This window comes from Haliotis rubra, unplaced genomic scaffold, assembly GCF_003918875.1.
Source record: "Haliotis rubra isolate DU_JTF1 unplaced genomic scaffold, ASM391887v1 Scf48, whole genome shotgun sequence".
NCBI lineage: Eukaryota > Metazoa > Mollusca > Gastropoda > Lepetellida > Haliotidae > Haliotis > Haliotis rubra.
Genome location: NW_025767168.1, coordinates 1,721,300 through 1,734,205, shown reverse-complemented (window position 1 = coordinate 1,734,205; position 12,906 = coordinate 1,721,300). Strand labels below are relative to the sequence as shown.

Below are 12,906 nucleotides of genomic sequence, written 5' to 3'. Positions count from 1 at the left end.
TTCAAACATCGTTCAGCTGTTGTTGTTGAAGGACAACTATGTTTAACTATATGCCCTCAACGACGGAAGCGGTGGTTTATAAATATACTCGAGAAAAAGGAAGCTATTGATTAACAGCTGGTGGTATGAATAATTTGAAACTTTTAACGATACGCCTGTACCCATAGATCGAAACAGGGGGTTTGTCAATGAACAGTTTTGTCTTTACCATACTGGGTTTTGTCTCAAGTACTGTGTCAATTCCCAGTGTCGTTTATACATTGTTTAATAAGAGCTACTTCCGCGAAAGACATTTATGGATGCATATATTTGTATATACTCAAGTGAATCCTTACAACAAAGTACTGAGACGTTGTCAATATCTCAAGTCGCCTGTTTTAAATCTCGTTGTCATTCGGCAATAAAGCATAATCCGGTTTACCTACTCGCGAACATCTAGTATCAACACCATTTGATCGTGATTCATGAACACGTGGTAATGACATGGTCGGAATCGGTCTATCGAATTTGCTTTCTGCAATGATTTTTTGCCAAAATGAAATGTCGTTTTTATTTATTTTATTTTTTTAATTTATATTTATTATTTATATATATTTCTATAGCGCCAATATCCAGCTCAGCTCAGCTGCTCAAAGGCGCTTTGTTTTTCCCTCGATCATTGGATGTAAATCTCAACGGCACATCGTATTATCAATCTCAACTCTTGCAGCCACTTCGGCGCACCAGGTTATGTCGCTTTCCCATCCTTACGAGGTACCCATTTACAGCTGGGTGGACTGGACACTAGTCACAGTACTTTGTCCAAGTTTACTGCACGTTGCTGTACCCGCAACTAGGTGTTTGCACGTATTCATGTGGCCACCATCTGGTCATATACCAACGGATTCGTGGGTTCTTTTAAGGGCACATGGTTGTGTACTGTACACTAGGGGTTGTGACAACACTGAAAGAGTCTGCACACAAAGTTGATACCAAGGTTTTTACACACGGTCACAGGTGGGCTCGATCTCGGCACCTCAAGCTTGCTGGATCGCTAGCCTGGCGCCTTAGACCGCTCGCCCACCACGCCTCTTATTTATGAACTACTGTCACAAGAACATGTGATGGTCCCACATGTCAACGAAAAAGTGGCACGATTCTGCCCTTTGGGGGACTTCATAAACACGTTCAATTTCAATAGATATAAATAAAGAATTGAATCACATATCAATCAAACAACTTTGCGAAAATTCGTACGGCGCGTTTGGAAATCTTCGGAGGAAGAACATGATCTATTGTACCTCGGTGGTGAAATACAGGCACAAATAAATTGAACTGCTTGAATATTGCTCGACATAAAGGGAAAGTCGGCTTTAGGAAAATTCAAGTAATGACATTTTCCATACATTCTCGTGGGGGATATATGTCACTATGAATCTTGACTAATTGGCCTGAATATGAAGCAGGTGAAATGCCTCAAATGTTTCCTTTATTTCTAGTTCCGTTTGGTACGTCAACAGACGCCTATTTTGCCGTTATTGAACGGTATCAGATTATCGATGAAGTTTCACTTCTTGCCTACATTACCTTTTTCTTTTGCTAATAAAAGCAAACATATATGGAAACAGACCTGTGGGACATAGTTGGTTCCTTGGGGATGCCTTCTTTTTGCCGATGTGGCTTATCCACAGATTTTCACACGGTTGTAATCAATGAGGAAGTGCAGTATGTCATATGTTTTCCTAGTAAACTGCGATGTGATCTGTTTTCATCTTGTACAATAATTATCCTGAACCTCTGATAGCAGACATGTAACTATTTCTATGGTCGCCACGTTCAGTGACAAATGTCCCATGGTTCAAAGGATGAAATATTTCAAATTGCTTTTCATGATGGGGAGTGGTTTACGAAACACAAAATGTTGGTTTCCTTTCTGAATTTTCGGTCTCAATGTTTATGCATAGATCTAAATGTAAAATACAACGTTAGTGCAAAAACATACCCAGGTGTGACTATCGCCAGAAACAAATTACGTTTGGTGTAAAGGAAACATTAGCTGTGATATTTATATGAAGGGATCACTGAAAATCAGTGATGACACCAGGTTTTCGCGAAAAGGTAAGCATGTATGGGGGTATGTTATCAGTATGTGTTCCACTATGACACATTAATCACCCCTCCATCTGCTGTTTCGTCTGTGTTGGTCTTTCAAATTCCTTGCTTCCGTTTGCCGTATCCTTTTTCAAACGTATTGTCACGTGATGATTAAATACTTGACTGCCCATACCATCCAAATAATGCGGTTAAATATGTTTTGTTTTACTGCAAAATCCATAAAACCTCCAGAACAAAGGCAAGATGTAAAGTAAAATCCCTCGTTACCGTGTTAATTGACGAAGGGAGACAACTCTAATGGCAATGGCGGGAAGCTTTCCCTGAAGAGTTCAATGACAATGATGTAGTTTGGAGATTGTAACCTTGATACCGAACCTGACCACCTTTAACATTAGAAAGGTTATCAACAATCGTCTATCGCATTAATATCTATCAGCTTGCTGTTAATTTGATTCATATCCCTCCAATCACTGACGGATCACGGTCAAGCCGTTCAAAGCCGTGAGGTATTCTCGCAACTGCATGGGATTTCCCAAGGCACTCTCCATTAACTGTCACTGGTGTGAAGGCCAGCGATGTGATGGCATCTGGTGTCAACCAATCAGCGGGGGTGTTACATATGACTGTGGATGAAAGGATCCCTGTATCCCGTGCATTCGACTCCTACTAGAAAGAGACTTGTGTTTGAAATCGATGCATAAGAGAGGATGTATTATTCTGAGTCACGACTAAGATCGTTATGAGCATATAGACCCTCCTGAACACCCCACTCATGGCTATTTAGAGGGAGTCAACAGACGGAACAATGGCCACAATGCTCAAGCGAGCCTCTTATATTAAGGCTAGACATGAAGCAGCTTAGTCCCATGAAGGCGGTAGAAACACTCAACACGGTGTTACGGAATATATCATTTTTCTCACCAACCATAACTTAGAACAGCTAAAAACTGTTTTGTTTGTATCTTTAGGCCGCACTCAGCAATAGTCAAGCTTTGTACGTTCCAGTGATTGATCTCATGAGCATCGATCTAGGCAATTAGGATGGGGTGTCATGCATTAACGATGTCAGCGAGCCAGATCACTCTATAATTACATCATGATACTTGCCCTTTCTAAACACCCAGCACTTATTACGTCTGCGCCGGATATCACGACCACCTTGAAATCTCATCCCGTCACTCGTTTCCAGTATACTAACAGTGAATCCCCCCCGTTAATCAGGACTAAAATATATGTCCGGAATGCTTAGTTATTGGGTAATTATCCACTGGTGGAATGACAGGTGGAGTGCATGGGAGCACCTTTACACCTCTAGGCAAGATGTCCGGTTTAGTTTATAGATATGTGTAAAACTATTATGCACATAACTTCAGCATTCAGATGCAACTAACACTTTTGACCCTTTGGGATCCGCCTGTACCGCACGACATTTTAACTTCCTGAATTAAACAGTGATGTGTATTTGTGCGCAAAGAAATGCTATTTCCATCAACTTCATCGTTGTTACATCTGACAGACTAACCATGAAAATATGAAAGAACTGGGCGTTCTTCATCTTCTTTTGAGCAGCAAGATGAGGCCACTCTTTCGTGCAATCACGCACAGACCCTTTTTCATTGTATAATTTCGATCGAAGTTGATGAACTTTTAAGAAAAAGTGTAGAAAAATTTTGAACACAAAAAGTTGAAACAAATCTGAGTAATAAGACTGTATGTCATGCACCGAGTTTCCTGTAGCCAATGGAATGAAGTAAATGCCTCTGAAATCACGTGCCGTTCATGGCGCCACATGCTTTTCTGTAACATCGTGTTGGCCTCTCAGAACCGCTAACTCAAAGAAAGATTGCGAAAATGGGAGAAGACCGAAGCAGACACTGATGATGGAGTCTATATCGTGCAAGACGCCAGGCTATCGATTGTGTTTGTTACAAAAGTAATTACATGAGTTTAATTAGAAACTGATTTCCAGTCCGCATGGGATGCCTTCCCGTAGGTATTGCCTGGTTCCGATTAATGACAACGGGCAGAACTGTGTTGTAAATGCATGAATCACAAACGCATCTCAAACGGAATTAAGTAGCATTGATTTCTACGTTTCGCAAAGTCCCGCTGGTTTGGAACCGCACAGGGTGAAAATTCTAGAGACCGATTGGAAAAAGGTGCCATGAGACTAGGCACCCTAGGCATCGAGTTCAACATCATACATACCACCACCATCAAGGGTCATTACACCGATACAAAGAAAATTATATTAAGAGCTGAGATTTTTTTTCTTCATGACAGCATCCACGGTCTTCTAAGCTCTTATCTTTCTCAATAACACATCTCAACTCTTCTCGGATACTTCAAGTAATTAAGTTAAAAACCTATGGTCTATTTCTTCCAACAATGTTGACCAAAAATAACATGCCTTATGTGGACGTATCTGTATGTTCATCTTTCTCAGGCTCAGCTTGAAGGTACAAAACAACGCATCTGTCAGACTTCAGGGCTCATTACTGCCCGCAATAACATACTGGACTATCGAAGGCGCGCTGTGCATTCAAATATCTCATTAACGCCCGATTTGGAACCAAATTCTTCGATTGGCAGCAACCAACGGTGCCAATGAAACAGAGAAGAACACGACCACTATTAGCCCTATTTACATCTCCGCCGCCAGGGGCGGTTACTCTCCCCATTGCCTTTGGGGTGCCACTTTGAACATTTGTTTATCGTATTATTCCATGTTTTCGGAGAGGCGATCTTTAATGAACTGTTATGGCGCTAGGCATATTTACATAACATAGTCCCCCGTGTATGATATTTATGGTTGTGTGAATGGTCTGGCATTGGACAAATCTGTGAGGATATATACACGATGAGGATGCAGGAGATAAGGTGGGTGTAGGCTGACTGGGGATCAGACAAACTCACTGACTGTGAGAAGGCAATGAGAATTAGCATTGGTTGCGATCGATCAACGCCGTCAACAGGAGAGTGAAACAGGGAAACTAGCGGTCATTACTTGAGTAAAGATTCACGTAAAGCCACGGGTACAGATCCTAGGCAACCTCCACTATACAGGATCAACGTAAAAAGTATCGGAACAGCGTGGGAAGGTTGTAAGAGTTTGATAACTCCGTGTTGACTTGATGAGCTTGCTGATAATCAATGGCACATTCTATCCACGTGATAGTCTCAAGGCGCAAGGCCGACTCGCAAGAAATGGAAAGAAAACAGTAGGATAAAACATGGCGCATAAGTCTGATCCGGCCGTGCTATCACTAGGAAAAAGCTGACGGGATCAGCGTTGTATAGGGAAATAGTGGCCATGGTCCTTCCATCCGAGACACTCTCTGAACATCACGCCGCTTTAGTGCTCGCGCTAGTGAAAACGCCCTCTGCATTGCAATTCCTACGATCGACAGCGCGGGCCTGTCTACGGTCTATCTTGGCTGGTGATTACGTCCAAGTATCTTACAGGGGTGCGGGAGTATCCCCCAAGGAATGCCTTTTTGTGGATCCTAGTTGTATTTTAGTGTATTGCTAACCTTCACACACATAGCAATGGACGTTCACAGGAGGATATTATCATAGCACTAGCCTTGCATACGCAATAAAGGTGAGTCTGTTAATAAATCGGTGTAGTCTTGGTTTAAAGCAATTGCCTATATCCCCGCCCGCTTGTAGTGTGGCGAATCTGGCTAGTCTCAGCATCGGTCTTCAACTCCGCTACCAGCTGCTGTGAGCTGGTCAGTTGAGGAAATGCCAACAAAATCTAATTCCAGACCTCATTTCAGAATCCAGTTTACATGTAATTGTTCAATCTGGGGTTTGATCATAGTAGTTATCCCATTGAAGTAAATACAGACAAGCTACATGATGGTTGTTTAAAATTTATTGCCTTTTCAATGCCTTGAGGTAGAGTTTAAGTTAACATGACTAACGATCGTTTATATAGCATAATGCGTGTGAAATCACTCCTTCTATACGCCCGTTGTGACAACCCCTTCCCTGGGTCCAAGAGGTAGTCCCTATCCCCTGGATGCGCCCCCAACCTCACTCGGGCAGAAGGCTGTGTTGACTCTTACATTGCTACTTATGCTTGAAATCTGGCCCTGAGATTACTTTCGATTACTAGCTTCAGTCTGAAGAGAGCAAATATGGCATTGAATGGCGCGGGGAAAATGACAGAGAAGCCGCTTTCCAGCGAAATCGTCTTCCCATTCATAGCCACTGGTATCTTGCTTTATATGGTGTTCTACGCCATAATGCGCTTTAAATAATGGTGTGCCACACAGTTCGCTATTCACAGATATTGATGACGGAAATAGCTTGTAATTTTTAATTATCGATCCGATTTTATGAAAGGTCGCATCATCGAGCGCTGTATTACATAAACGGTTCGGGAATTCATAAATCTACACATTCTTGACACATGATAGCTGCTCCCAACGTATTGATCGGCTCAAGGTCTTTATTCATATTTTTTTGTATTGAACCTGTTTCATATTCAGTCGCAGATTGATTTGCAACCGAGAGGATCGAGATGCATCAGATAAGAAAAAACTCTATTACCATTCCAATTTGCATAATGCATCGCAACGCTGTATCTGTTTGAAATGTAAATATTGTTTTTTGACCTCATACAACGTGTACATCTCCATCACCCTAATGACATTTTGAAGTGTTATTAATAACTGTTATATGGGCCTGTTATGTGTCAGGACTGTTTGTAGAAAGACATAAGTGCCCTAAAATGTAGCCATTTGCTTTTCAAATGACGTTTTTCATTTTATGCCGTTCTTATGCATGTTGATCGTGGTTCGAATCTCATTTTATTATCCTGTCCTTCTCAGCACTAAAGATTTCAGTTTAGTGTTAAACGTCGAAGGCCTGCTTTACATTCGGTTATCGTACATCATTACGCTACCACCATGTGATGTAACTGAAATACAGAACGTTTAAAGAGACATAAACATCACCTAGCTCTCTCTCTCAATTGTCTTACACCTATACCAGGTGCAGCATGCCAACAGCCTGTGGAATTTACATCTAGTAGATACGTACATGACTACATGACATTTAGTCGTTAACACGTGTAACTTGATACCACGTATGTATGTATTAAATGTCTTACTCCAGACTGAGCAGTAAGTAAACTGTTGCTCAAAAGAAAGTATACGTTTAAACATTGGATTTGAACCCAAAATTACAAAACGACTGTAAAAAAAGCACTGTGAACGAAAAGTCCAAAAATACAACCCCGATGCCAATACGTACATCGCCAATGAAAAACTGTTTGTTCCTTGTTTCATTGTAAGACGTCATCAAACATGGGTGTATACTTTTGTCCGTCAGTGTAGATATTTTTACCGGAACATTTTGACAAGTAATTGAAAGGGGTCATTTTCAACATTCTCGTCCGATTAATAGTTTACTGAACTGTAGGTAACTGACTCGTATGTAGACAACAATACATATCGTCAACGCAGATGATAACCGATTATCGAAACAGATTCGATTGGGCGTAACAGTAGTGGCAATTGTATCAATGTAGTATCATTGAAATAAGTTGACACCAGGTGTCTACATGTTGACAAGTGGACAGACTAACTAAACAACACCCACAAATATGGGTGAGTTTTTAGCAATATCAAGAATGAGATACCAAATCTGTTTTCAAATGTTGAACCATGTATTTTGAGAATTGAACCAACTAAAAAGCAAAGGTAATACCCAAAAAGTTATCAACTTCACCCAAAACAACCAGAGGACGAGAACAAGCAAAGCGACACGTAACTAGCTGTTAATCCGGACAGAACCGTTGCCATTGACGCCGACCGGACACGTGTCCGTTTTGACGATTCCTGTGTACGAAGTAATCATGACCCGTTAATTATTTATAACCATTGCCACCAGTAATCGTCAACACGGGGTACTTCCGGTCTAATGAGCGCCGAACGTTTCGTGAACACTGACTTCGTAGGGTTAGGAAAATGGTTATGTTTCCTATTTTAGTGTGAAATATACTTTTTCAGTAAACATACAAATAAAGGGACCGTTTAGTTAACAGCCTAAAGCATGCCACCTAGAACCTAGACAGTCTCCCAGTCGACTGGGTAACGGTATCACGCATGACCTTCCGCAGATGCCATGTTCGGCAGGCACAGGCAAGGAGACCGGTTAAATATGAATGGGAGGCGATAAGCATCTTAGACGGTTCTCGGCTTAATTGAGACGTATTTTCAGTGTGTGAACTTTAAAGCAAAACAGACTGCACAGGTGTGATCGATTCGTTAGGATAACCTGGAGAATTAACAGATGCTATATTTGTATGAGGAAAATTTGATTCAATTTGTTCCAATTTGTTTAATGAAGTTTTAACGTTTCATATCAGATTACTGATGGAAAATACTATCTGGGTAATGAGCTTGTTTGAAATGGAAATTGAAAATGGCAGCTTCAGCGTTCTCTTTTCATAGTTAAACATATTGTAAAATAGTGTATCATATTTAGTATCATACACATTGGTTACATTTAGTGTAAAACCAATGTTTGGCGATATTTGTTTAATAGGGAATTTAATAGGGCTTGAAATAATGACAGAAATACGGTCTGACAAGAAGAAACTACCTTTCATAATGTTTCGGATACAGATTATAGAGATACGACATTGACATTTGACTGAACTCAGTGTTTTCCTTCACATCTGAAGAACGTCAACTGGTCACGAAACCTGTCGTGCTACGATGCGCTCTTCCTCTGCCCTGATTAAAACACGTACCTTCATTAAGCCATATTCATTCGGGGGGATTAATTCATGGCCACCCTCAGTACTGAAGGAGGATACGCAGCCTAATTCGTTGACTGTTGGCTTAACGCAGTCAACGTTTCAACATAGGAATGTGTACTGTGCTTGTTTTCATGGCGTTGCTTTCCGAGTTCCTGCCATCAAGGCAAGGCCGAGATACTGTGATTTCTCGATGTATCGATTGAAGTGTTTTATAACGTGGAGCTGTGTAATACTGCCGTGCTATTTGTCGATTCTGTGTGAAGAGAGGTCGGGGACAGATTCACTCTGCAACCCGTCCTGATGAGCAGAATAAAGCCAACATTGTGTGACTGCAAAATGATGTCATCTGAGAGTTTGCCCTCAGCACTTTAAAGGTGTGCTGTTCCCATAATTGGTTTCCAGAATAATGCTTAGTGTTCTATAGAATTCTGCTTTAAGGTTTCGTAATTGTTTCTCGATGGTATGGATCTGATTGAATACTACCACACAGGCTCGTATATTTTGTTTCTATTAAACCGTCAAGGAAGATTGATGGCCCGTCAGGATGTTTGGAGTCAGGGCACATCAATTGCCCCCGACAGTTGAACATGTTGATCAATACTTCCTTCATCAATGTGGTTATTAAGATTTAAAAGTCATATTCATTTGCCATGTACACTTTTATTCAGACAGCAAAGTGAAGCAACGCTGTATAGAGAGCGATAGTGACATGATGGAAGATGGATGGTTAGATGAATGGAAGGATGGATGTGTATTAGTGGATGTATCAGCATATATTTCGTATCTCCTGTATGAGCCCCTTTCGTATTCCCCATGTATTAACTATGTATTTTGATGAATAACACCGAGCACCTGTTTATCAGTTGTATTGCCACAACCCGGGTCACTTATATATAATTACACATCAACATGAATTTGTGTAATTTATGAAATATATCAACACGCGTCCACCATAGTTTTAAACCTTTATCGACGACATTGTTGATGAATACATTTCACGTCAAAAGACAAGAGAATGAAATTTTCTTTATGATTCAAAATAATTCTTCCAACTTGTAAATAATAAAAAACCAATGTCTGTTACACCGTACAACTTACCATTTTTAATGGGAGAAAAGTTGGAGACGTCATTTGATTGTGACGTCATGATTACGGATGGTCACAATAATCTGATCAAGGAGAACTATTTTTGTCATATGTCCTGGCAATTTTAAGGGATCGTTCCACAAGACAATGTAAGGAATCAGACTGCACCCCCTCAGCACCGCGCCTGTCGTAGATTGTAAAACGCCCTGGTAAAAAGTAGTAACTGTTGTTCCAGTGTTATGTTTTGTTGAGATACTGTTCCACATGCCGAACGCAACACGACCACTGAGAATGCCTGTATGGTTAAGTACATAAACATTGGAATCCAGACCGTTGCCCTCATAAATATTATACATTTCCAGAGGAATTTGCAACAACGTCATGCCTTATCATCCATGCACAAAGCATCACACCATCTGCTACGCAGAGTTACAGCCGTTTAACAATCCTTAACGATGAACTGTTCTGATTGAGCAGTCAGCATCGTTCTAATCTTTACACTCAGTTCAGACAGCCTACTCGGATTCGTTACGCAGAATAATCTGATAATTAATGGTTACCCTAAAACACAGAAATGCATTCCATTCAGAGGGAACAAACATTCAAAGTCTTGGATACTGACCCCTCTATCTTTTGTAATGTCATCATATGAATAGTAACACAATAGCCGTCTATTACTGTGCTAAAACCACACGCGGTACGGTAGCTCAGTCCTTTGGGAAGCTCGTGCATGAATGTGTGTTGTACGCTAAAAGAGACCGGACAATACGTCTCATTTTGATATATGGCAGGTGCTTCTTTGACTTGTCTGAGGCGAGACAGAAACTGGAGTACATATACACATCAGAGTTCGGACGGATTGCGGTTGCCTCTATGTGTGTTTCTGAAGGTTTTATGGTAGATGTGTTAAAGCTATATCAAAATGTGCCGTATCGATGATCAAAATGATGTACGATGCAGTTCACTTAAGTACCATATGTTCAGGTGTGTTTTTCGGGTTTTTCATTCGTGTGTATCCGATGTAACCAATGGTGTAGGATGCTTTCAGGTGTTTTTGCGAACACCTGGGGTCATCAGTATTTGATAATGATATATAAACGGATGTTACTGCAATATTGTCTCTGTTCTCTGCCTTTCGACAATGGGCATTATCAACACTGGTACCAGCTGGATATATACGTGGATGGACCGTGAAATGAATTTGTCATTGTCTGAGTGTTATTCACAGTCGTTCTTTATATGGGGCTTCCGCATCAACATAACATATGACGTCACTATTAGAGGATGACGTCAGGGAGTGGGGTAAAATTACGTACTCACGTTGCAGGTGTAAAATAAACTTAAACTGAAGGGGCAAATGAGACTATACCCCTCCGTTACCTCAGTTTGATTGATTTTCAGTTGAATGTACTGTGATATTAGAATACAATTAACTGTATTGGCGGCAGCACACAAAGAATACTATTATGGATTAATTTCTAAACTTTAACTTGATTTAAAACATTTTAAAATTAGGGACACATCATACATAAATATCGATGGATATCTTTGACATCCTGTCTTCGAAAATCAATAAACGTGGGTTTTTTCCATATTTACATTTCAAACATGGCCGTGGTTTAGATTTCTACACTGCTGCAGGAGTAAGTCTTCTATTTACAAAAAGATATACGTTCTTTTTCCGCTCTTGATGTGAATGTGAGGACTGTGTTTGTTATATAAGATATATAGACGTATTTCGGCAACAGATTGTATTCTGGAAATGTAATATTTCATGGTATAGAAATAATCTAATATACATTCTGAGTATTCACGCTGAGGAGAAAGTTCTACACATGTGCTTCATTCTAAATGCACATTAAATTAGATTGTGCAAGCATCTTCATGAAAGCTCACGTTTCAGTAGCATACCAAATGTACCTCACATACATATAACAAAACGAAATCAAAGAATAAACACGCTAATTAAGGCCTATTGATGTGTTTACTATGTGTGCATTTATCAAACGTCAAAATCAATACTTCCTTCATATTTTATAAACTAAATTAGATAAGTACAAACAGTCCTAATTAATAACATACACAAACTGAGCCAAATCTAAACAGCGTGGAACAGGTACACAGTGTAGGCACATACGGTTCTCATTGCCATCAAAGTACTTCTCCATGCACTTGAGTGCATTTCAAAATGAAATGGACGACCGTTCACAGAAGCCGTGTTCCACTTCACAAAGGTGAGGTTAAATGGCTCCGGATAGTGCTTATCAATTATTGTAGAAGCTATAACCCCCTTAAAGGTCAGTAAAGAGGTAAACATTCCAGCTGATTAGGTGAACATAAGATGCGTTCGGTACTTTCTAAGGGAAATTAACGTATAGGTACCCTTAGCCTCCAGGGTTAGTTTGGTCTTCATTTCAGTACAATATCTCTGACGTAGAACGTTTGATGTTTACCGTACCATCGTATTTTGGGTGATGATTGAGCTACTACAAGCTCCCTGACCTTCGTTTCATTGCGGATGCATTTCTTTTGGAAACCATAGAATATTACTATTAAATGGTTATTTACTGCAATGGGTGATTCAAAGCCAGGGAAACCGATTTTACTGACTGGTATCAGTTCATAAACGTATCATTTGAACGGTCACCGCCGAATGTTTATCGTCATAGTCTCTGATGATGTTTGAATGTGTGCACGATTTACAATCCAGAATGTTTTGAGGCTTTGCAGTTTTTGTTATAGCTTAGTAGAATATTCTCGAGATGTCACGTTGTGTTTGGCTGAGAAAGTCTGAAGTATAACACCCCTCGTTTAAGGTGATTCCCCGATGTGTGGGCATGCTAACATTTTGACAAGGAAATTCCTTAAATTTTGTAGATTCAAATAGCAAAGTATATATGAATCTGTTTATATCCTACTTAAGTTGTCTGATGAGACACGGGCGTTAG

The 12,906-nt window shown here is 40.3% G+C and overlaps 1 protein-coding gene across 1 annotated transcript in view; it reads left to right on the top strand.

Annotated features, from left to right (window-relative positions):
- LOC124291037 (potassium/sodium hyperpolarization-activated cyclic nucleotide-gated channel 4-like) overlaps nucleotides 1-12,906 on the top strand; it is a 157,514-nt gene that overhangs the window by 73,382 nt on the left and 71,226 nt on the right. The window lies entirely within an intron of this gene.